This window comes from Periplaneta americana, chromosome 2 (assembly GCF_040183065.1).
Source record: "Periplaneta americana isolate PAMFEO1 chromosome 2, P.americana_PAMFEO1_priV1, whole genome shotgun sequence".
Classification (NCBI taxonomy): Eukaryota; Metazoa; Arthropoda; class Insecta; order Blattodea; family Blattidae; genus Periplaneta; species Periplaneta americana.
The window spans coordinates 71,606,587-71,632,374 of NC_091118.1; the positions used below are offsets into that span (position 1 = coordinate 71,606,587).

Here is a 25,788-nt window from a genome sequence, read left to right on the forward strand (position 1 = left end):
CAAGCGGGTACAGACATACATGTACAGATGCTCTGTTCTAATGCAGGAGCGGACCATGATAATACCGTTGTTTACACAAAACGAGAAGCAAATACAAACTTTCAATCTCATTAATAGAACATTATGGTAAATTTACATTTTATGTAACAATATTGCTCCATGTTTTATTGTATGTCTAAAAAATAAACAGTAATGGTTTTATGCAAAAAATCACACGAACTTTTTTGTAATGCAGAATTTTAATTTCTCCCGCTTCCTTAAATCAGTATCATTTTTAAACAAATTTCTGGTAATAGTCGAAATATATTAGGGTTTATTTCATCTTGAGGAATCATATATGAATCAAATTGGTACAACCGCTATGTTACGACTTATCTCAACTAATAAATAATGAAAGCGACGGGCGATGTGTACAATTCGTAAATAATAGTATAATGTTATTAATGATATAATCAATATTAACGAAATAATAAAGTGTTATTTTCGAAAAGGGATAAGAGACTCCTAGTTTCTAAAATCGTTGAGAAACTGCTACAAAAGTTCGCCGATTAAGTAACCTTTTTTTAGGAAAACGTTCACGGTACATCCTTCTTGTCTCACTTGAATTACGACGACTTTCTCCATAAATTAATAACATATTATGATATTGAATAATTTCAAGGAAAAATTGTTCCAGGGCCGGGTATCGATCCCGGGACCCTTCGCTTAGCGCACGAACGATCTCTCGACTGATCTACCCCAGGAGCTATACACGACACCGTCACAATTTTTTTACTCAGATGTTTGACGATCGTGTCATCAGTAGGCACTTTCCAACAATATTGCCTCCGCGATCTCCAGATTTCAGTCCGCCCGACTTTTGGTTGTGGGGTTACCTTAATGAACGAGTTTTTCTCACACATCCAAAACCCTACTGCAACTGAAAAATGCCATCTCGCAAGAAATTGACAATATTCCAAGACATTATCTGTGCATAGTGTCGCAGACAGAATGCTGTACGTTGAACAAGAGAACGGCGGACATTTTCCCAATGTTTTGTAAACCCCGTTGTTTGCCCAACACTGATGTTTTTGTTTTTCCCTATCTCAAATATTATAATATTTATAGCGGTTTAATGTTTGAACTGACTTTTTAAATACCCTATAGGCTACATTACCTCTAGACGAATCCCAAGCTACAATACCTCATACATATGTTTGCTTTTCGGAATATTCGAAGTGACCACCTTGCTTCTCCCTTTCCAGTAGTATCCCTCTTGGTGTCGAACGTCCGAGTGCCTGTAGCTTAAAATGTAGCTCTCCAAGACGACTCTTTTCTCCTCTCCTAGCTTACCTATTTACCTGTGCTGCTACAACGTAACGAATAAGAAAGGAATGCACGTTTATAAAGATAGCGTGGATGGATGTGAGCCGACCTCGCTGAATGAGTCGGCATACACGGCTCAATTTTTGTTGCGATTGCAAGTAAAATTACAGTAAAATAATATACATTTCTTGGGGGAAAAAAGTGCAGACATACTGTCTATACTAGTTCGTTTATCGATTTGCCATATGCATGAAATATGAAGAAAAATTCTTAGTGCCCATCTCACGTAAATCGGAAATTCAAATGCTAATATAAAAACAATCAGAAACAATAACGGATACCTGATGAGAAGTTATTGATGTAATCCTGTACGTCACGAAAATTTTGCTGTGTTCATCCATGATAGCGAGGAAAAATCAGAAAATCATTGTATCATGTTACGATTTGTATTCCAAAATTTGATATGGAAATATGAGCTAGCAAAATGTAAACCATAATAAACATTAAAAGTCCTCTCCAATGTAAATTACAGGCAAATTTCAAAGTAATTGAACCTGTTACGCGTTTAAAATATTTATGAATTGAAATAACATGTAATTAAACCAGTACGAAACCATTTCTGTTTAAATAACACGATATGAAAAAATAAATATTTGACAAGAGAGACGACAGTAAGAATATATAAATCCGTAATGAGAATAGTATTGACATATACGCTACAGAGACAAAAGAGATTAATTTAAGAAGCCATATAGGTACTACCGACAACATAGATAAAAACATAAAGAAACATAATGTGCAAGGCAAGGCCTGGATAAAAAATATAAGTGGAACCATCAGATGGCATTGAGAAATGTAGCCGATAGGAGAAACGGTTAATAGGCGAACACATGGATGGGAAATTAAGAAGTCAAGAGTCCACCGCTGTAGAAGTAACGGTTAGCATGCATGACCATGAAACTAGCCGGCCCGGGTTCAAATCCTGGTTGGAATAAGTTACCTGATTGGGGTTTTTCCGGGGTTTTACCTCAACCCAGTAAGAGCAAATGCTGGGTAACTTTCGGCGTTGGATCTGGACTCATTTCGTTGTCGTTATCACTTTCATTCGATTCAGGTGCTATGTAGCCATATCAGTTGAAGAAGCGTTGTAAAATAACCAATTAAAAAGTCAAGGACAATGCAGTTACGATTATTTAATTAGTTCCGGACGCAAAAAAAAACTGAGAGGGGAACTCTGGTTTTGAAGAGTTTGCCGTAAATATGTCTTAATTAAATTTCCTTTTGAGACAATTAAATTATAGGAAGTCTATACTCGTAAATTATTCGTTATGTATTCTTTTATTCTCAGTATTTATTTTGAATTATAACATAACATTCAGAACGCCACTCTGGCTAATTGGTAGCGCTTTGGGATTATAAACCAGTGATCAGAGTTCAAATCCAACTGTATTTCCAATTTATAAATTGTGTTGGGTGACTTGGAGTCTAGGCATCACACAGGTTTTCTTCGAAGACTCCGGTTCCCCTATAATACAGGGTGTTTCAAAAATACGGGGCATAATTTCAGGTATGTATTTCCCACATGTAGACAATCAAAATAGTTCATTACAACATGTGTCCGGAAATGCTTTATTTCCGAGTTATGGCCTTCACAACATTGAAATTCACCGGAACGTTTTTCTTTCCGCAGGTCGTTGCCGTCAAAGGACACATTAAGAGGGCACTCTGACAGTTCATTCCGAGGCGAAGGTTACATTCAGTGTTGTGTAGGCTTTAAACTGTGCGACATGTATTCAAATCAAGAGCTGGCAGAGATACACTTCATGTACGGTAAGGCGGACGGCAATGCTGCGCTGGCTCGTCGTTTGTACCAGGAGAGGTACCCACAGCGACTATGTCCAGATCGGAAGACATTTGTACGTCTCCATTACCGTCTATGCGAGTATGGAAAATTGAACTCTCCTGGTTTGGGAAGGGGACGACCAAGATCTACAACTCCAGAAGTACAGGTGGAGATTCTGGAGGCTGTGAATATGACTCCTTCTATCAGCACATGAAGGGTAGCGTCGCAAGTCAATGTTCCTCATACGACTGTCTGGAGACTTGAAAGAGTATCCTGATCGATGGATAGGTAGAGGTGGCCCAATTGCTTGGCCTTCACGCTCACCTGATCTGAACCCTCTCGATTTCTACTTGTGGGGTCATTTAAAATCATTGGTTTATTCGTCTCGGTGCCTGATTTGGAATCCCTTCGGAATCGAATTGTGGCATGTTCTGAGGACATACGCAATACTCCTGGAGTTTGGGATCGTGTTCGCAGGTCAATGAGACATCGATATGAGGTCTGTATTCAAGCAGGAGGTGGACATTTTGAACATCTTCTGTAATGACAACGACTTGCGAAAAGAAAAACGTTCCGGTGAATTTCAATGTTGTGAAGGCCATAACTCGGAAATGAAGCATTTCCGGACACATGTTCTAATGAAGTATTTTGATTGTCTACATGTGGGAAATACATACCTGAAATTATACTCCGTATTTTTTAAACACCCTGTATATCGACAATTTTTTCATTATTAATGAAGAGCATAATGTAGATTCTTCGACTGTGGTGCTCTCTAACGAACTAAGTGGTCAACGTTTCTCGGTAGTAGCGCATTTATGAACTCGCTAGTATAATCGGCAGTGCCGAATTTAGGCCTAGGAAACCTAGACAGTTGCCTAGGGCGGCAGTTTCCAGGAGGGCGACATTTTCTCTCTCGCTCTCTCTCCCTTTCTCTTACTTTTTTTTTACAGTGAAATTTGTTTTCAAAACGCTTGTTGGTAAATATTTTCTGAAGTTTGTTCTTGAACACCTTGTATAAGTCGGATATTGTTTTGATATCACATTGTTGCAGATATGGCGAAAGTAAAAGGAACGTATGCAGCTACATAATTAATTTGTAATGCAGGTATCGCGTTATTATACTATGAAAATGCTTAAATTTAATTGCTTATATGAACAAGAATGCATTGTTGAAAATAAAATTGGATGTGTTAAGTGTTGGCGTAGGCTTCCGCGGTCGGTGTACATGGTCTGTGGACAAACTTTCGGGCTTATACCGCGTTGTCTTATACCGTTTTCTTTCGGACCTTATTAGGACCAGTCTTTAATATGAATACTCCTGTCCATGCAGAACTCAACCGGTTTGGACATCGAAGAACCAATCATAGCAGAAGAAAAACCTACGACCTATCATTGGAAGTCCTCTCCCATATATATATATATATATATATATATATATATATATATATATATATAATTTCCTTATCCACTGCTCTGAGGATGACCACAACACAGCAGTCGAAACGTCAGCTACTAGCACCAGGACAACGCGGTGTAAGCCAGGAAGTTTCTTCACAGACGAAATTGGATGTGTGTTTATTAGCTATTTATCGCTATGAATATTAACCATAACTCTCAGTTACATTTCCGATATAATATATCGTCAACAATACTATTTAATCACTTTCCAGCATGTGCACTACCGTATATAATTCGATATGGAAGTTTATTTCGCAAAGAGTTGGAGTATATTTTTTCAATTTACTTTTTACTTCCTATCGAAGTTAGAAATACTCGCAATAATTATACCATCAACAACACCAATGCTTAAAAATAAACCACATCAGTGCTTTCTCTGTGAAGAAAGTGCGAAGGAAATCTTTACATTTCACAAATAAGATACCGGTACGTCATGTATTTTGATTCCAGTAATTTATTGTTTTCTGAATTGTAACATTCCATTTAAATCTAAATTAAAGTATACATGACTTGTATAATAGCTGCTCATAAACTATTTGTTGAAGTTGGGGGGGGGCCGCAAATTTTAGCACTGTCTAGGGGCGGCACTATACCTAAATCCAGCCCTGACAGTCGGGGTGACTAACGGTATGTTAAGGGCCCTATCACTGTACAAAAAAATATCCTTTGCAATTGAAAGTGTAACATTAATTTGAATAATAGGTATGGGTAGAGTGATAACTCGTGACAGAAAAATTGAAATATGGTGAGAGAAGAATGTATTATAAGATGCCCAAACAAGCGGAATATGTCAACATGGTCCAACTCCGTGCGTGTTGTCGATCTCGTATGTCTAGAGACTAACATTCTTACTAATAAAAACTGTTATACAGACGTTTATACAGTGAATAGTTCGTTTCTAAGTTGTGTCTAAATTTTTGACTAATAGTCACTATATACGTCGTGTACTGTATAACAATACAACTGTCATATAACTACTTCATAGTTTCGTCATTATTTTATTACGAAAGGTACCAGAATAACTGAAATTATTTATTGCATCCGATAATGTGAACTAGTGTGCCGCGCTAAGTATCGATAGTACAACTGGGCCTAATCGATTATCACGCTATACTTCGATCAAAGAATACAGCTAAAGCAATATTAGTCTATTGTTCTGTGTTCTTTCGTTTGTTGTTCTGTGATGACAAGGCAACTATCATCATAAAATGACAATCGATACGAACAGCAGTTAGAGAGGCGGCCATTTTTCCTCTGTACACACGTTTAAACAGGAGGTTTCGTGTGTATAAATACTGCAAAGCAATTCTTAAGTATAGTTGCACTGCTTATACATTCATTGTTTATGCACGGTTTATTAGTAACGTTTACTGTCCCAGCTCTGCATAAATCTCGTATAAAAATTATGCAAAGTAAGACCGTTGGACAATATTGTCTGTCACATTCTGAATTCAACTTTTTTCTTGGTGTACCCAGTTTGTGGCGTGCTCATGGTAGTGCCACTAGTAGAGACACATTCAAAATATCTTGACATAGGCTAAATTAATAAATTTTGTTGAAATTCTGCTCTGTCTGTTATTTAATTAACCTTCCTACTACCATAGTTTATTACAACTTAATAATACCAAGGGTGGTAATATAAATATCTCCATCAAAATCGTACATCAATCTTTGTTAAGAATTTGGAATATTTTACAATTTATATATTATTGAATGCAAACCTCCAGAAAATGTAAAATAATGTTCCTATTTTTAAAAATGCAGGATGGTTCAAAAGCGCCGTTCCATATTGTTGAAAACGTACATACCAAAATTAAAAATCTTTAGATATGTTACTGGTGACAGTATAAGATAACATACCGGTATACAGTAAATTTAAACTTAGCTAACTTCCATTTCAAGACAGACTCCTCAAAGCTACATAGTTTTGACATAGTGGACAACACAGCTATAAGCTTTGAATGTCACAGTACTATAACATAATAAATTCAATATCGTTTCAGTTATTTGTTGAAATTTAAATATTGGAATAAAAGTTATAGAACCATGCCCATCTTCAAAAGATTTGTTTATAATAAAATAAAATAAAAAATCTATAAAACTTCTAAAAATAAATAAATGAAAATGTAAATCAAGTAAAACGAAATTTAGTTCGTTGCTGAAATTCAAATATTCAAACACCGTCTATACTACAATGGTCTCTCGAAAAAAAAAGGGTTCACTTATAATTATTTTTAACAAAATCGCTTTAGAGTACCCATAACAGACAGGAATAAAAAATGGAAACCAAAGGTGATGATAATATAAATAACAATATGAGTAATGACTTAAATAACACGAAAGGAAGTAATTTGGAACCAAACAAACCCAGAAATGAAGAAAATTGAGATTGAGACTGAATTAAATATCCTGGAATTATCATGGTACAGACTACCAAGGGGGTACCATGATCACCCCACATGAATAAAGGGAATTACTTCTTAAAGTGAATGAATTATTTATGTTATTCTTACTTCAAAATTTTAGTGGAAATATAATAGAAAAATACAAGGAATTAAAAATATAAACATGCACAAAAATAGAAACAATACTAAAAAATCAACAGTGAGGTAATCCTATTACCTCCTTGGTAGGAGGACGGTTAATATGCCTTATTTGCCCATTGCTTATTCCAAATGAAACACAAGAAATAAATTAATTTGAATGTTTAGAGTTAATTTGCGCATTAACTTAATATCATAAATTATCAAAATTATAAAAACAGCGAATGACTCGATAAAAACCTATCCAACGATGAACACGACTAGAAGAAACGTTGGAAAACCGAAAAAAATAAACAATTTCCAAAACAAGTTGACTGTACATGTTTAATATAAAACTATTACATGAACACTAAAATGAAACAATACTAACAATATCATCACATCGTACTTCCTCGTACTCATCCTCTTCCACAATAGCGTCCACACCTGTGGAGTAACGGTCAGCGCGTCTGGCCGCAAAACCAGGTGGCTCGAGTTCGAATCCCGGTCGGGGCAAGTTGACTGGTAGAGGTTTTCTCCGGGGTTTTCCCTCAACCCAATACGAGCAAATGCTGGGTAACTTTCGGTGCTGGACCCCGGACTCATTTCACCGGCATTATCACCTTCATTTCATTCAGACGCTAAATAACCTAGATGTTGATACAGCATCGTAAAATAACCCAATAGAATAAAAAACAATCCACAATAGCCCTACCGAAACTCTGGAATTCGCTATCTGCTGTCATCAAGGACTGTCGAAATAAAATTGAATTGCAAATCTGTATTTCGGGTAGTAGCTCCCTGTAAAGCAGGTTTGAATAATTTCAAGGAAAAATTGTTCCGGGGCCGGGTATCGATCCCGGGACCCCTTCGCTTAGCGCCCGAATGCTCTATTGACTGGCCACCTCAGGAACTATAGGCAACACCGTCACAATTGAATGCAAACCAAACTTACTAGTAATCCCCTATATCACTTAATCACTTAATAAAATAAAATGTTATCGAACAGTCACTCCTGGTATTCCCTTTCAGTTATCTGTCCATACATCATCACTCAGTCTAAAACATGTAACGTCGGGTGAAACACGCCTCCTTGTCTGGACGCTAACAACTGAACAACTATGTAAGTATAAATATAATAAACCTTTAAAAAATGCTGATATCAGCTCTCACAACCTTTTCAAAATTAATAATAAGCTATTAACTTAAATATTTTCAGACAAATATGGCATTCACCACGACGAATTAGACTGCGTGCTCTCCCACCAACAGCATTTGCATCACAGCTTCTCCATCTCTTTTAAATTTATACGTTATATTTAACATTTTAACATAGTTAATATCAAACTGTACAAATTTAATTTTAATGATACGATCTAATGAGAATACTTAGCCTTTAATTGTATAAGGTTAATATCATGCTGTGCCTTCTCCTTGTCTTATATACACACGAGAATCTAGCATCAGTGTTCAGCTTTACCATGTACAATTTACCTCAAGAGGCACGAAACTTATATACTTGTAAATGCCAGCATGTGCATTACTTACCATATTATTAATTGTTAGATTAACTTATCACCTATTTTTTAAAATTGTTTGCATCTCATGTACCTGAAGATGACTTTTTAAAGTCGAAAATATTAGTGACTTTGTATTAAATATTGTGATGTAACAGATTATCTGACCTCACAAATTGAAAAGTGTATTTGACTGAAAATTTATTATATATAATTATTAATTGTATTCACACTTTTCTGAACCAACATGTCTCACAAACTTACTAGGTAAATGAGACTCGTTCAGACATGGCTTCTTGTAAAAAAATTCTCCTATTCCAGCACAAAATATTTCAATCTCCGGTAATTTCATCACTATATAATTTTATTATTCTACGTTTAATTTGCACTTCTGTACAATTATTTATTTCATTATATTACTATGATGTGCCGAAGTACATACGGAGTTTCAGTGCAATATGGTGAAGAATTGATAAAGCGTAAGTAATTACTTCGTGATTCAAGACGGCGCCATATTCCGTTGGACCCCGGTCACATAGTCACTCGTAATGAGTGCACCTCTGTAGGCTACTTGTGGTTGGACATTGTGTTTAGTGACACACATAATGTGATACAGTACACTAGAGTAGGCCAACAAAGAGAAACACAGTGGGTAGAACTTAAAATGAAGGATTCAATCCGGCATCGGAACTTGAATCCGATGTTGGTGGATAAAGCGCCAGCACGTAAAGCTGGAAACCCAGTTTCGAGTCTCGGTGCCGGAGAGAATTTTTCTCCGTTCTACCGATTCTTCATCATAATTATTTATTTATTCTTAACTTCTGCAATAAATTATCTAGCCTTTATTAGTCAGGTAATCTTTTAGTACTTTGATTTTTATTGTGTTTGGAAATTTAGAATAATATTAATTGTAATTACAATTATAATCCTATTCTTAATATTGCAGTTGTAAACCCCTGGTAGAGAGGAAGAGAAGGCCTCATGGCCTTATCTGTACCACGTTAAATAAATAAATAAACAAATAAATACATAAATAAATAAGTACATAAATATTATTACTACTAGGGCACTACAACTGTTACTACTAAAAGTCGTAACATTCACGTAACGATGTTAGCGGACGTTACACCCATCCCTGATTCTGTCTGCAAAACCATTAAATACTTCCCACATATATCGATTGCTATTTGAGCTGTCTAAAAAAATGAACGGCATGAATCAGACACCACATAAATACTCCTAACATTCCTAACGTGAGCGGACTCACCGACTTTTTCGTACGCGTTACGTAGCGCGCTTGAATGACGTCAACGTTTTACCAGATTTTTTGGATGTCAAGTGCATCAAACTTTCACGTTGAAAGTGAGACATTTGCAACATTGTGAATTGCAATACATTCTCAATATTTCAAATTTTATTGATTTCCGATACTTTAAATATAGTTCAACAATAATGCACTGGAGTGCAATATCCTTATACATAAGGTAATTGGAAATATTTTGTTTGTTTCAGGTAAGAAGTTCACCAGCAGACACAAAGTTTATCGTTTCTGTTCGGTAAGTTAAGCATTAAAGTTATAGTGTACAGATGTACAGGTTAAACCGTAAGTAATATCTTTGAGTTATTCTTTGAGATATTTCAAACAAAAAAGTTAAATAAAATTTTGCTGATTTTTTGCATCCCTTTTAGAAAAAAGAAATATTTTATATGAAACATTACATAGAGTGTTTTTAAAGAGCCATTGATTAAATTCCCAATATACAGAGTGTCCCAAATTGATGTCTATACTTTTTGAAATACTATTTCACAGCAAACAAATAAGATAGAAACACGATTTTTGCGGTTTATGATTCAGAAGGTAGTGGAAAGCATTGAAACTTGTTCATCTGTTTATTAACAAACATAGCGGTGCAATTACCGTCCGATGAACGTAAGTGGATACTGAAATGTTATTGGAAAGTGGAGAATGCTATTGAGGTTCAACGGCGTTGGAGGGTTGAATTTAGAACACAACCACTAACAAGGTCAACTATCACAAGAATCCGAGACAAATTTGAAGTCGACGAAATGGTGCAAGATGTGTTGAAAGGGCGGTGGGGAAGAAAGAGGAATTCTACCGATAACGAGAGTTTTGATGCAGTCATGCAGGCTTTTGCCCTATCCCCAAAAAAGTCAATGAGGCAATGTTCTCGTGAGATTATTATCAGCAAATCCAGTGTTCATCGAATTTTGTGAGCTCAAAAATGGAAGCCTTACATTCCGAGACTTGTCCACGCACCAAATGAGGACGACCCAGAGATGGATAGGGCGAAGAGGAAGTGCTGCGGAGCTCCCACCTCTATCTTCGGATTTAACCCCTCCAGACTTCTAGCTATAGGGAGCTCTAAAGGATACATTGTACGCCACAGAACCACAAACACAAGAGGAAATGAGAGTTCAGATTGAACATGCCTGTAATGATATTCTATTAGCAACAATCTAGTTGATATGTCGCTCTGTTGTAGGTCGTTGTTGAGAGTGTACTGTGGGACATTTTGAACATATACGGGCTTAAGGAATACAAAACCGCAAAAATCGTATTTCTGTCTCATCTCATTGCTGAGAAATAGTGTTTCAAAATGTGTGTACATTAATTTGGAACATTCTGTATTAGTCAATTTAAGAGAGCAGTGTATTAAGATCATAAGTTAGAGAAAGAATTTTAGTTTTGTCCTGTAAATGTACAAAAACTTGATCCGAACAAATGTAACATTTAAAATTTCTTTATGCTCGATCATGCCGAAATGTACTAATTATACATCTGGTAGCAGCCTTTAATGTATGTCATTAAAGTACACCTACTCATTAAAGTACAGGTCTTCAGCCAATGATAACTCAGCTTACATGTGTTCAGCCAATGACAAGTCAGCTTTGTACCGTTATAAAACCGCAAGTATCGATTATTCTCGGATATACAATCGAAAGATAATTAGCGAAAAGTCACGGAGGCTGGAAATCCAATACTGTCGCAGAAGGTTATGTTCTGTTACTATAATAATTAGCGTTAATTGTAAATAATATTCAAATAAATTCAATTTGTCATCTCGTTTTTCAATGTCGAATTCAATAATCAAGGTTATAATATTATAATATTATCAAGTTTAACGGGACTATACATCAAGGTCAATGACATTATTGTTCCTCGGAAAAAATCAATACTTTCGCGTCTGCGCACATCTCACAATTCACGACCTAGAACAAGGTCACTTCCGATCTTGTCAGATACAAATAAAATGTATACATCTGAATACCGGTATTTTCAAGTTAGAAATATGATCGAGCATAAAAAGTCGTATGAAACTCGCCTATAATGGTAATTAAGAAGCTCGTATTAAAAAATTATGAAACTCGCTTGCGCTCGTTTCATAAATATCCATACTCGATTCTTAATTACTATCATTATAGGCTCGTTGCATAATGTACTATTTTAATATCTAAGAATAACCCCCTGTTATTAATCACATTTATTACGGTTCATCCTGTATTAGTCGTAGCTTTTTACTTGGCATTGAGTATAAAGATAATGTGCTGTAATGCTTGGAGTATGTCAGCGGACATGTTTCTGCCGAGCTAGGTAACGGAGATCGAATGTAAAGTATAGTGTGACAATATGGTTATTCAATGTAGCACAGGAATATAACCGATATCGTGGGAAACAAAATCGTTTCAGAATTTAGAATGTTGTAATGAGAGTATATTCCATATTCTAAATATTGTTTATTATAGTAATGTGCTTTATGCCAGTCTTGAAATTGAAAAATGATTCCCTAGTAACTACTTTAAATTCCTTTCATTTGAAAAAGGACGTAGATGCCGAAACTGTTCTTATAATATACTGTAAGTTGACACCGATCTTAAATACATGCTTTTTTGTAATTTTTGTTGGCAACAGTATTCATTCTGAAGTTTCCTCTTTTCCTTCTGCAGAACTACACCCTCCTATAACATTCTAACTTAGTGTTACCTCAGCTAATCTTAATCATACGCAATTGTCACTTTTCTCCGTACGTACCTGATTTTTTTATGCTTTAATTAATCGTTTTTAATTAAACGTTTTCGGTATACGAAGTAGTGTACAATACTCATGTTAAAATGTTTTTATTTTGTTTGTAGGATTGCATCACTTACAATGTTCCTAGTCCGAATTTCGCACACTTTAAATAACATTACGTTATGTTTCAGTAGGACAGACTTGACTAATTTCGTGATACTAAGGTTTTGGTGCAAAAATAATGTTCGGTTTAAAAAAAAAATAGTGTCTTTAATGTACATGCATTGTTAGATTTCAGGAAATTACATGTCAACATTTTTACCTCAAATAAATTTATAGAATAATTGCAAAGAAGCAATAGAAATAAACAAAAAAAATTGTCGTCCTAGGAGGACTAGTTTAATTTCGTGATAGTACAGGAGCAATTTCGTGATAGTCTTTAAATTCAAAATATTTAGGCATATTCCGTAAAATTTTAAATTCCGCAGTCAGATTTATACCTACAATCCAAACAATTAAAGTTATTTCGGTATTTTGAATGATCTTGACGTATTTAATGAAACAACTGATCATAACTGACACACTGGATCCATCTTTCGCTATGTTTGCAGTTTTCGAAATTTCCTGAGCAAGATCGCAACAAATCATTACGCTTATCATTCGGCTTTTCTTTAAGCACGGATCTCAGATCTTCTATGTTTAACTCTTAAGGTGAGGCTGTTTCGTTGTCTAACTCTTGAACTCACTTGAGAGTCTGGAAATGTCATTTTCCTTGCCTGCTGTCTTTGTCTCTTTTGGTTTTCGTCAAACCTGCCAAGAAAAAGACGAGCTTTCTCTGCGCAGTTTTCAATTGTTTAAGACACAATCAATTGTCTCTTTCATATCATTTATATCAGCGGTCATCAGCACATAGCACCCTCGGGCTAGCTCTCTTACCTACGTATAAGACATTGCACTGGCGTACATTCATGGCTGTTGACGGGTATGCTTACTGCCTCTCCCTTCTGCACGACGGAACATATTACTTTGCACTCGTTGCACTTTACCCATTTCAGCGAGTGCTGACGACCACTGATTTATATTGTATTTCTTCCCACATTTGATTATCTGACATCTGCAACATTCTCGACATGCACAATATATCAGAGGTGCTGTGAATACTACACAAATAGTTACGTTCTTCCACTAGAAAATGTTATGGCATAGAAAAAATTTAAAGAAAAAAAATGGACTCATGGAATGAGAAAAAATAGCATTCCAAGATAAGGCTGTGTTACATAAACAGTGCATTAATAGGCACATATTTTTCACCAAGAAGTACACAAATTCAGTACTTACCATTGAAAACAATTTGGACCAGCGCACACAGCAAAAAAAAAAAAAAAACTCTTCTTTTAACAAAGGAAACGCATGGTGTATTCACTCACAAATTTAAAGCTGTAGACCTCGCAGCTCTTCAAGTTATTTTCGAAACATCCACTCACGACACTGCAAGAGAGCAATGAAAGAAATCTATGTTATAGTAGTAGTAATAATAGATTTATTTTTCCTTGCAGAGTTAAGGCCATAAGGTCTTCTCTTCCATTTAATCAGTTTTGAATAAAATACATTAAATACAAAGTCGTGTAATAGAATACAAAACAACACAAAAGAAGATACCTTAGATATTACATAAAATAAAGTAGACAATTACAAATTAATAGTCCAGATCAGTTACATAATATAAGGACACTATAAAATAAAGTAGAAAACTACATATAATTATAACCAGTTACATAATATAAGGGGAATATAATATATACAATGTATAAGACAAACTGCTCGAGATAAACTCGACGATTAATTCACTTGAGATATAATATACAGTTAATATACTAATGGAGAATACATGTGGGTTACACGACATAAAAAGTTGAGTAGCAAAACCGTACTATATAACATACAGATGCAAACAATTAAGTATAATATATAAGATAATGAGAAAAAATATCGTCGCTTAAGAACCAATACCGCGTAACTGACATTTTTGGTCAAAACTGTTTTTTTGCACAGATGATACCTCCACTGTCATCTGCATGCATTGACAAGCGCGGGAATTTGATTACATGAATGGCCTGCGTGCGAAGGAGGGGGGTACAATACCGCGTATCTGAAGTCACGAGAAGTCTGTTGGAAATACCGCGTATCTGACAACAGATAGGCTGTTATGTCTACTCCCTGCGCGCCCTCAGTACGGAAGCTGGTTCTCGTTACTGCCTTATGAAATTGTATCAACAGTGTGTAATATTCTGAGAAGATTAAAGAAGTGTTCAGTTTCAATTATTGAAAAGTTAAATATAATAGAATTATTTCACTAATTGAATGTTAATTGAGCTGAATTCCCGCAGAATCTTGGCTGCAAGTTCATTCACTGAAATATAGTACATTAATTATTTTATTATCATATAGGCCTACAGATACAAGAAAAGAAATGGATAATGAATCAGACGACAGTCAGTTCAGCGAGAACGAAATCCTATCTGTGCTATGTTCTGCATTCAAGACGGGAGAAACTTCTGTGAACATTAACGAAGGTATGGCATAAGAAATATCACAGTTATTAAACGTTTATTTTTCTTCAGTTACGGAATCAAAACAGCAAACTTAATTTAAGTACTTTATGTAAATAATCATGAATGGACCGCTAAAATAATTTACGCTACATTCAGTGGTGCTGAGCTTGTTCCTTCCATTTCCTCCGGTAGGAGGAAGATCTAAATTGATGATAATATTTACTACACATGTTTTAAGCCATTTATATCACATTTATAAACACTAGTAATCTCATCTTATTCGTAGGTGTACTGCCTGATAATTCAAATGCAAAAGAAAACCGTCCTTCTGAAAATGGCTGCTGCAGATCAGGCATTGTCCGTCCAATGTTACCGGTAAGATTATGATCGTATTATGCAGTCTGGTATGATTTAAAGCACACTATTAAAATAATACCGCTAGAAATAGGATAGGACAGAAACTGAAGACAATACCCCGTCAATGAAGGATCTACACCAAATTTCGGATACGTCTTCAGATGTAGACGACCCCGAAGAATTCGTGAGTGCTACTTATTCTACATCTTTACATTCGTCAGAAAAAGGTAAAGAGAAGAATCTACAAGCGTTTCATGGACATTTGACAGAAAAGAGAAAGAAGTTCAAAGCCACAAAAGGGTAAGTGGAAGAAAATGAAAAATAGAAAACTTAGAATGGAAGAGGAAGCTTATCTTAGCTACTAGAGATCGAAAATGGCAATGTGACACATGATACGGAATGAGATGCAAGGAATTTGGGGCCAGAGTGTAGTTATAAAATGTGCCAAAATTCGAAAGTAAGGGGCTGTAATTTAATTTTTAATGAGAGAAGACACATCTTTCAGGCATTCTGGAAAGGAACAGAAGACCCTTTACGTATCAAATCTTTCAGTTGGATTTCACTCCTACGAACATTTGTCTACAACCTGAAAGTTGCTGAGAAAAAAATTCAGGTTTGCAAAAAGATGTTTCTGTGTACATTGGGAATTAAAGAATGAACTGTGCGATATAGGTTAGCTAATAGTACTGATGGCGTCCCTTCAGAAAAAAAAAAAACATATTCTCGTGCAAAAGCACAGAAAAAAAGAGCATTAGTAGCCTGCGTAAATTACCGTCACATTATTGTATATAGAACCAATTGTGCCATAGTTTTTATTATAGTATTCCACACTAGGGTTACTCAAGGATTACTTTTTGTGATTTCAGCATAGACCTATAATTATTTCTTTATTGTGTTTAACAAATATTGTGCCTGAAAAATTATCATCACATTATTACATTTTTATATGATTTTCTTTTCATTATTCGCAAGTCAGTCAAGTCCATTGTCAATAATAATAATAATAATAATAATAATAATAATAATAATAATATTGTTATTATTCATTATTTTATTATAAAATTATATTTGTTAGCAACATTTTTAGTAACAATTCTACTTATCTATTCAATCAAATACGTAGTGTAAAAATAAAGTACCTGGTATCAGATTGTCATTATTATTATTATTATTATTATTATTATTATTTTATTTTTATTATTATTGTTATTATTATAACAATAAACATTGAACTGTGTCTTCTTTATCCTTTCCCAGTTTCAGCATTTGATTGACTAAGAATGCAGCAATCATTGTCTGGAACGTAATCTAGTGCTGATTCAAGCTACAGCCTACCGACCTTGACCTCAAGTCAGATGGTAGGACAACAATTCAGATAACATATTGACATATACAAGAGCACGAATAATATTTCCAGAAGGCAGTTTACACGCAAAGAAAACGCTTTTCGGCATGTATCTTGAAGCTGCTAAAGTTGTCTCACAATACCGCGTAACTAACAAAATGTAGTCAACGGCAGAGTTCCAATACCGCGTAAGTGACATGGCCAAATGTGTACGGCCATGATCATCCATTTTCACTTAGTTACAAATTAGTTATGCTATTTCATAGCCATACACCACTTTTCAAGACTATTGCGTTATATTTATGGTTTTTATTCGGTTTTTTCCTTCTCCTGTAAAATTTACATTTTGTCAGTTACGCGGTATTGGTTCTTAAGCGACGATATGTAATTTACACTATAACTTATTATCAATGTTACTTTTGTCCCTGGTATAATTTCGTGGTAAATTTAAAAAGAAATATCAGGAAATTAACCAAGTTTGCCCTGTGTATTTTAAATGGATAATTATGTTTAAAATTATATTTCTCTGTTGGATTTATTCACTCTTCAGCGGTTTTCCCTCTAATGACTTTTTTCTCGCTATATATAAAGGGAAGCACGCACGCAGTTGCGATACTTATTGGTAGGTGGCCTACCAGTCGTGGAAGATCAGAAGATGGAAACATAATGATGTTATGATTGTTAGGATTGGGCAGGAAGCGGGTCGTGACCGTTTAAATTTATTGGTACACTGACGTTAAAAGATATTTGACCTACGATTTTATGACAGTGTAAGCGAACTTTACAACTACGGGATAAGTCAGAACCAAAGATATAACAAATTGACAAACCTTGAAACAGTTCCGCTAATTCTTATTAGATGACACCATTACTGGGGCGGTTAAAAATGTACGGGGGGAAAATGATTATGTAGATTAACCCTTAAATTGACAAAGGATACAACGGTTAATAGGGTATATCCTATAATTTGAATAGAACAATAGAAAAAAATTGGTAGGAAAATTAAAATTTCACAATAACTAGGCCTACTAGGTTTATAATTTTATAAGCAGCCTTCCCAATGACGGGACTGCCTCATTGGACAAAGCATAATAAACATATTGAGTGAAAACAAAAAAAGACCATAAAAGAGAAAGGAGGAGAACGAACAAAAGGGAAAAGTAAGTACAGGAAAGATAATACCATGCATAACAGGCCTAAACATAGTAAACAAACAGATTAGATATTCGAGCAAAATTCTCCCTTTTTAAGAAACAAAGTACAGATGGTATTTTAAAATGGCAAGTGATCCTCTGATAGCGGCAAGGGAAACATCACGAATGAAGTCTTTGTTCAGCTGGAACTTCTTGCAGAAACTGGCAAAGAGGCGAGGTATTGTGCCCCTAGCGCCAACCATTAGCCCAACTACTTCAATGGAGGTGAGGTGATATTTCTCCAAATAGAATGGAACTGTGGGCTCATAAATTCTACATTTTTCTGCGTGGACGTCAGCGGGCTGTTGTTCCTGTGCCTCGAACCTGACTGTCGGGTCGATAATGTAGGCGGATGTAGAGCCTGGTGGAATGGCAAGCATGTCAATTCGCCGACAGGATCCCTCTTGAGAGATGCCATTGACTTCTTCGTGCACAGTGAGACCTTTCTTCCTCAAGGCTTCGGCAATCATGGACCTGATTCTGTGTTGTCTAGAGTTCCGCAGTGTCTCGCTGAAAGGACAGGCACCCAAAACGTGGCCAAGAGTTTCACTCTCACTGACGCAACGACGACAGTGGATTACGTCTCGGGACCTTCCTGGTATAGCACGCATAGAACAAACATTAGCTGTCATTTTAAGAGCTTGTCTCCATTCACTGCTAGTGAGGCGATCAGGTTGTCGGATCCATTTATTGGCGGGAGTGAACTCCTTATAGAGGATGACGCCTTTCCCTTTCTGATTTAAGGAGCACCAAGATTGAAATGCTCGCTCCCTGAGCTCTTGTCTCAATTTTTTCACTTGAAGTGAGTCAGAAGAGATGTTTTGAAGTCAAGTTTATTTAAACAAACCCCAATTTCATTAGACAAGTTGCGACAGGCCTTTATATGGATATTTTTGGATCGTTGTAAGCTCTGACATGCATTGATATGCTGCAAAAAAGCTTCCCAGCTAGATTTAAATAGTACCAATCCCTTGTATTTTCTGTCCGCATAAAGCATGTTGTCTGGTGTGTCGGTGGGAAGCTGGAGTATTACCTTAAATGTGGTTTTAATGAGAACATCGGCATCAGAATGAAATTTGGCTGGTATTTTGTTCAGTGGTATTGTCTGAAACTGATAAATCAAAGTAGGGCAGATGTAGCTGCATAACACAGAATATTTCTGATGATGCTGTAATAGAGGAGTTGATGCAAGGATATCTAGTTTGTTCTTTAACTTTTCCATACACTTGAATGCATCAAATACAGTAGAAGTGTGGTAGCTTACACCGAGATATTTTATATTTTCTTCTGGGACAATTGACGGAATTATTTGGCCAGAAATTAAGTCAAGTGATTTGTAATTAAAAAATCCTTTGGTTACAGAAATGCATTTGCATTTGCCTATGTTTATGTTGAGACCAATTTCGTTAAATCTAGTTATGGCAAGTTCAACCAGTACTCGTGGTGAGTCTTCATTTCTAGCAACAATCACGGTGTCATCTGCAAAACCTAATGATGTTATCTTCGGTAGTCGTGGAGAAACTGAAAATCCATTCTCTTCTTGCAATTCATGAGTAGAAAGTTCTTCAAGAATATGGTCAGTTGATATATTATAAAGGGAGGGAGAGAGCGGTGAACCCTGCATAACTCCTCTCTTGATAGTGATTTGTTTGGTTTTGTACGTTCTCGTTTCTATTTGAGTTTTATTATCTCTCTACAGCTCTAGTATTAGGTTTGATAATTTGGAAGGCAATCCAAGTCCTAGCAAAGTGTTCTGGAGGTGTTTGTAACCCACATTGTCAAAAGCTTTACTTATGTCGAGAAATACTAATGTTACATCTTCTGAGACTTTGCAGGAACTAAAACCGACTCGAGAATTGATGTATTTATCAGGGTACCGGGGGAATTAATAAACCCTCTTTGATTTTCGCAGACATTAATTAAAGTTCTCAGGCAGAAATCAAGAATTCGTTCTATTATCCGTCTGACCACAGAACAAATCGTTATGGGTCTCCAGTTTTCAAGATTCATTTCATCCCCACCTTTATAAAGTAATACTGTCCTGGCTTGTTTGAGGCAAACTGATACTAAAGATTTTGTCAGCATAGTGGTCGCTATCATAGCTATTACCTCGTAGGATGTTTCGTCTTTCAAAGCCCGCACAAGTACATAGTCAGGACCTGGGGCTGTGTCTACAGCTATCTTGCTGACAGCGAATGCTACTTCTTGTTTCGTGATAACAAGATTTTCTGTGCTACCTAGAACAACTTGCTGTGATTCAGTTATAACGGGAGAATATTCTGGACGTTCACAAAGATTTTCAGTTGATAGTCGTGAAGAAAAATGATGATGGATCTTGTTAATATCCACTTTACAGGATGTGCATTGACCGTTAAGTGCTGACCTAACTGCCTTTCTCCTCTGATTGTAATAAAGAAACTGAGTTTTCTGGCATTCATACTTTTCACGTCTCTTTTCTCTAGCCCTCTTGGTTGCTCGTTCAGGATTGCTGGATTGTTTGTAGCATTTCTGATTGTTGAACTGTCGGCGTTGATGTCGCGCTTCGTAAAAACGCACTGTCGGATGTCTAGGACCGGGAAGTAAATGGATGGCTCTAGAAAGAAAATTAAGGAAATCCTGAACTTTAGTACAGAAATCTTCGTCGGTGTTGGTCTTCGCGAATTCCAGTTTCCATTTTAACATTTCTTTCTTATATGCAGTAAGACCATCATCTTGGGGAAGCAATTACTATCTTCTGACGTAATGTTGTGCGTATCAGGTGGGTCTCTATTAACTGAGCTACCAGGCTGAGGCTCACTAGGTTTAGACTGTAGTGTTTTGGATTGTCTAGACAAGATAGACTGTCTGTGTTGGATAGGGTGTGCTCGACTAATGTGTATAGCAACACCGAGGGGACCTTTATAGAATCCACCACAATGAGGACAAGGATGTTGGCTACTAACTTGCGATTGTGAAATATCAGATTGTGATGAATCCTCTGTATTTGATTGATTATACTGGAAAGTTCGTTCACTCGACTCTGTATTCATATGTAAACTAATTCTCAATCCGATTTAAATATTTAACTTGCACTGTAATACACATATGGTGACAATCTTGTCTTATAATGTATATTATTAGTTAAATAAGAAGACGAAAGCCCAATCTTCAGTCACTGATTAGTTTCGATATTGGTTCTCAAATTATCTGTCCAAAGAAATTGCGTGTCTGTGAGTTATTAGACCAACACAACTAAAGTTATTCATAACTGGAGATTTATATGTTCGTAGCCTTAATTCAGAAATACTATTGATAGAGATATAACTAGTATAATAAAATGTAGAAAAAAAATGTAGAAAAAAAAGTAGGAAAAAATGTAGAGGAAAAAAAACACTGTTGCTATGTAAACAACTAAAAGATCAAATCATAAATTTCAAAAATTTTCGTAATGGAAAGCAGTAAAAACCATACATAATATTTCGAAAAACTCAGGAATATGTTCATAAAGTAATGAACCATCTGAAAGGCGCACAAATATTTCTAAAACAACAATATGACACTTAAAAACTCACTGCTCTTGCTATACATGTCATGTAACTAGTCATGGCCAACAGCTCATATTGTACAACATATAAAATATGGACATTGCGATAGTTGTTTTCTTTACAGTCCGACAAGGTTTAATAAACTAGTGTGAGAAATGAAGTTTCGCTAATTAAAGGGTTAGTCCTATCGTTCAGTAGGCTATATTGTTAGCATTTGCCATTAGGTCAATTAGCAAAATTCAGACTGTTTACAGAACACGATTATTTGGCCACACACTTGAATAAAATAGGAATTTACACAAATCCAAATTGCCCTCTATGCAACAAAGAAGAAGAAATGACTGAAGATCATCTCATAACCTGTGAAGTTCTACCTGATGGATCCACCACAGAAAAATAATGGAGAGCAAGAACGCTAATGGCTTCGTTGCCAAAGCCCAGCATTAGATAACAACAACAACTTAAATATTCTCGAAAACTTTTGTGACATAAGTACTCGCGTGGGGTCAAAGTGACCCCCAAGCAAAAATACGAATTAAAATATAAAATTCATAGTTCCATATAAACTTTCTAGCTCACATGGGTCATTGCTTGCCAGAATGTTCTTAAGTAATAATTTGCATGTATATACACAACAAAAGTAACACTGTAAGACTTGTGGACTGATTTGTAACGTTAGTAGTCGCGTGAAGGTTAGAGTGACCCTCCAATTAAAAACACGAATTAAAATATGAAATAACCTGGTTCTATTTAAATCTTCTAGCTCATAAGCATCATTACTTGCCATTATTTCTAGAGAAAGAGATTTCACGTATAGAATCACAAAATAACACTATACTATTTGTGGACTAATTTATGACATTAGTAGCCGCGTGGGGGTCACCAGAACCCCCAGCCTAGAAAATTTAAATTAACGCAACAAATGACAGTGATAAACTGGAAATTATCATGTAGTCGTATTGCCGACACTCTTCCAGGAAGGTACTGATAAGCTGGGCAATGTAAACTAGGCCTACAGCGTAAAAATAATACAAACCAACATATAACACTGTGGGTGAACATGACCCCCACGTTACTACTTAAATGTTAAGCAAAAATATTAGATTAGATTAGATTAGATTAGATTAGATTAGATTAGATTTGATTAGATTAGATTAGATTAGATTAGATTAGATTAGATTAGATTAGATTAGATTTATTTATTTAACCTGGTAGAGATAAGGCCGTCAGGCCTTCTCTGCCCCTCTACCAGGGGATTACAACTATAACATGAACAATAAGATTACAATTAATATTAAATTTACAATTACAATTACAATATAAATTAAAGTACGACAAGAATACCTGATTAATGAAAGCTAGACATTTTATCATAGAAGTTAAGAACAAAGAATATTTTTCTATTTATTAAATTACAAATTAAACCTACAATAACAAAATTCTATAGTGATGAAATTACCGGATATTGAGATATTTTTTGGTAGATTAAAAGAACTATTTACAAGAAACCATGTCTGAACGAGTCTCAATTACTGACCAAGTGCCTAGTAAGTTTGCGTTTGAATTGAATTTTATTTCGACAGTCCCTGATGCTAGCAGGTAACGAATTCCAGAGTCTTGGCAGGGCTATTGTGAAAGAGGATGAGTATGAGGAGGTGCGATGGGATGGTATTGTTAGTATTGTTTCATGGCGAGAGCGTGTGTTCTTATAATTGACAATAGCAGCGGTTTCTACTAAACCCATTGTTGTTTTACAATCAGCAGAGTGAAATGAAGAATTGAATTATATAATGCCGGTATATTTATGTACGATTGGCAACACTGACTACTATCTTCGCAATCTATTCATAGAAGTAATAGCTAAAGAAGCCACACTTGCACTAACAAATTTATCGATCACTATCGATTAGTAGGGCCAGATATCTTTGAACGTCAGTGTCCCTGTAAAATCCCAATATTAGGCTGAAGATTCTTGGAAAATCACGAAAAATCAAAGCCAGGATAGCCGATAGCTGGAATCGAACCCCGAACCCCCGCTCCAAATAAAAGATGGACGTGCTCCCTATAAAATGAGTTACAGGATACAGGCCTCTACGTAAGCCATACAATAATTCATAAATAATGCTAAATGTCTTACATTTTGGATTATAAAGAATATCTTTCCCTTGCTACCCACAAAACGACATTTGTCTACTAACTGGCGCTCAGTAAGTTATGCATAGCTTTTGAGTATAATATAAAAAATAACTACAATATCGCATGTATAGTATTACAACTATGTAAGTAAATTCTTTCCGGGTTTTTTTTATCTACTTCAGTAGATTATTTAAGTGGTAAGCTTAGGGATCCATTATGTTTTTTATTTTTTACAAATATTTTCAAAGTCCATTATGCAGTATTACTACACATGGAGACAATAGTTTGGATGTGCAAAACTATTGCCTAGTTACGTTTAATGTACAATAGATTTGCAATTACCTGCCTATACAATAGTACTGTACCAACGATATGTAACATCTTTCGAAAAGTGATATAAGTCTGAATTTTTTCGAAATAAGTAAAAATTAGTTTGTGAAAATGCCATCTTTCAGTGATTCCCGGAGATCTCTGATATTGCAAAGCAGGTTTTAAGCTAGAAAATAAATAATTTTCGCAAAAATGCACAAATGAAAAATTATATTTGTGCAAATTGCGACATGTTTGTGCAATATTATAAATAATTGTGCAGAAATATAAAATTAAGCTTTAGAAGCCGGAAGACTTACACCACTCTTGCACGCAAATGTCTAACTCTTAACCAGCGGTTCGTACACCTGCATAATCGGGTAAATTGTATTAGATTCGTTAGCCGAGCGGTTTAAGGCGCACAAGATATGACCGGCCAGTATATCGTCCCTAAGATCGCGGGCCAATTGAGCCTGTGGTAAAGGATGGGGAGGGCCCATGTAAAGCAATCGGTGTAATGCTACGCATGGAAGCTGACGGGGTTTCAGTTGACTGCATTTGAAATAATCTTGCTCCTTTTTTAAGAAAAAGAAAAGAACATTAGAAAAATATATTGTTTGAATCAAGTGCAGTGTCCTTAATGTTGTATAAAATTAAAGGATATCAACATATTTTATGTATAACGTACAATTTATAACATATTTATCACGTCATGACCATAATACTAGCTGGCCGCTAAGGGTTAATAAAGTATGCAGAAACATAAAGTTATGTAATTTGTTTCTTGGAGTTTTCAATAAATCTTACCACACTCTAGATATAATTATGTAAGTAAATCATTAGACATAGGTATATTTAGAATCAATTTACTGCTGAATTTACATCACATTAAAATACGTTTTTTATGGGCACTCTAAACATTGAAATTCTTTACTAGTAGGCCCTTCAAGATTTGTTAGCAGAGTGCTAACTCTTTTTACTGAAAGGCGGTTTCTAATTTCAGTTTTTACAAGATTCATGCAACTAAATCCTCGCTAACATTCACAGTATGCGATAGAATTATATAAATCAATTAGAAGAAATTGTTTACTTAACTTACATGAGTTGCAGCAACTCTTCGAAATCAATTCCTGAACATCTATTGCTCAATCTTTCTGAACATTGCTTATAGCATTAGCATTTCATTTAAATTCAGATTAGTTCAAACATCTCTGATTTCATTTTCTCCATTACCATCTTCGTTTCTGAAGTCCAATGTGGTTGTCACATTTTTGCACATTTACATTCTTTGTTTTTCTATGATAAATTATCTAGCTTTCATTAGTCAGGTAATATTTTCGTACTTTGGTTTTTATTGTAATTGCAATTGTAAATTTAATACTAATTGTAATTTTATTTGTAATTGTAATTGTAATTTTATTCTTCATGTTATACTTTTAATCTCCTGGTAGAGGGGCAGAGAAGGTCTGACGGCCTTATCTCTACCAGGTTAAATAAATAAATACTAAATACATTCAAAGTCTATTGCATTTAAGAAGTCGAGTAGCCAAATGCGACAAATGTGACTGTGGCTTAAACCCTGTTGCAAAGCCACAGTAGTGGCAAGTTCGTCATTTCTGACAGTTTTATCGTTCAATGTTAGGCAGTTAGCAGGCCTGAAGAAGCGAATTTCCTGAGAATATAAGTTGTTAATT

The 25,788-nt window shown here is 35.5% G+C and overlaps 1 protein-coding gene and 1 long non-coding RNA gene across 2 annotated transcripts in view; both read left to right on the forward strand.

The window, feature by feature from the left end:
* LOC138695280 (uncharacterized) overlaps positions 1 to 25,788 on the forward strand; it is an 815,404-nt gene that overhangs the window by 256,416 nt on the left and 533,200 nt on the right. The window lies entirely within an intron of this gene.
* On the forward strand, positions 15,124 to 17,317 carry LOC138695277 (uncharacterized). The gene is made up of 3 exons (XR_011331111.1): positions 15,124 to 15,251; positions 15,517 to 15,605; positions 16,845 to 17,317. It is a non-coding gene; the product is annotated as an uncharacterized lncRNA (long non-coding RNA).